At 37.1% G+C, this 1,349-nt stretch overlaps 1 non-coding gene across 1 annotated transcript; it reads right to left on the bottom strand.

Annotated features, from left to right (window-relative positions):
- Window positions 1-750: 750 nt before the first annotated feature.
- Window positions 751-955, bottom strand: LOC120773184. The gene has a single exon (XR_005705143.1). It is a non-coding gene; the product is annotated as a small nucleolar RNA U3 (small nucleolar RNA).
- Window positions 956-1,349: the final 394 nt, after the last annotated feature.

The following is a 1,349-nucleotide window of genomic DNA, read 5'->3' as shown; positions in this document are numbered from 1 at the left end:
TCTTCGTTTGATTACCAGCTATGATTTCCAATTTCTCCTTTTCCCGCTCTGCTTTCTTTCGTGCTCGGTATTCACGATAATATTGTGCTGCTTTCCCTCCTCTTGAAACACGGGCTACACTGTCTTTTTCCGCTGTAAAATCAATTTAAAATCAAAACATTAAAACTTTTGCCAATCCAATTGTTATTAGTTTCAAGGCACAAGTTTAATGCACAAGGTGCATCTATTACGGACAATTGAAATATTCAAGAGAAACTTACCATAACATAACCTGGAATCCGCTGTGTTATGCGTATTATCACTGTCATTTATTTTATCAACATTGATCGGAGGTCCAGCCAATTTGGCTGCCATATTGTCTTGTAAAGATCAGGTAGGTCGGAATTCGCCTCGCAACTTTAACATTTTTTACAATTCTCTCACATATTCTAACCGAGAAGAATATGAATCTGCGTCGACATGTATTCACGATCATACGTATACATACATACATATTTACGCATGTTTGTAGGCGAAGCTGCTACAGCGGCAAGGGGTGACAATCGGCGGCCATTACTTTACTTATGCCATAGAAATTCCATTGCTACGAATATGGAAATGACAACGAAATAATGCAAATATACATATTTCTAAAGGTCATTAATTTCTTTTAAGAAATGAAAGGAAAGAATCATCCTGAGAAGTATAGTCTTAACTTTTCAACGGCCAACGCAGAGCATTTCAACCAAAAGGAATTTATTCATTAAAATCACCACTCAGAAGTCGTTTTATCCATTGTAAGCGAACGATTTTCGAAGAAACATCATTTCTAATATGCCACAAGACAAAATTAGAAATGATCTTCTTAAACCTCTCGTTGTCAGATAAAACGATATACCTCGTCATCGCAGGTCGATTTCCAAAAAAAATGCGAATGAAGACTAACTACAGAAATTATCCTGTAAAGTATAGCCTTAATTTTTCAACGGCCAACGCAGAGTATTTCAACCAAAATATACGCAAAATAGTTGAGAATTCGCAGAAATGAAAGACAAACGAAAGAAAAAGAAGCATAACTTCAATAATGCACAAGCATACAAACATACTACATATGCGCACACATGTTAATATGTCACCAACCAAAAATTGAAACATTGTTCTACAAAAACAACAACAGCATAAGCATGGCAACATTGTGTTGTTGGTAGAAAAGCCGAGCTGTGCCGAAAGAAACGAACAAATGATCGCCGATTGTCACCGCTTCGCTTGCTGCTCGAATATCTTCGCAGACAAGGTTGCGTTAGATTCATAGCTTGTAGCTTGCAACTGTTGTGTAGCATGAGATTCTAGAGCATAGTGGCTTAAACGTG

This window comes from Bactrocera tryoni, chromosome 3, assembly GCF_016617805.1.
Source record: "Bactrocera tryoni isolate S06 chromosome 3, CSIRO_BtryS06_freeze2, whole genome shotgun sequence".
NCBI classification, from domain to species: Eukaryota; Metazoa; Arthropoda; class Insecta; order Diptera; family Tephritidae; genus Bactrocera; species Bactrocera tryoni.
The sequence above is the reverse complement of the archived record's forward strand: the minus strand, read 5'-3'. Positions and strand labels throughout refer to the sequence as shown.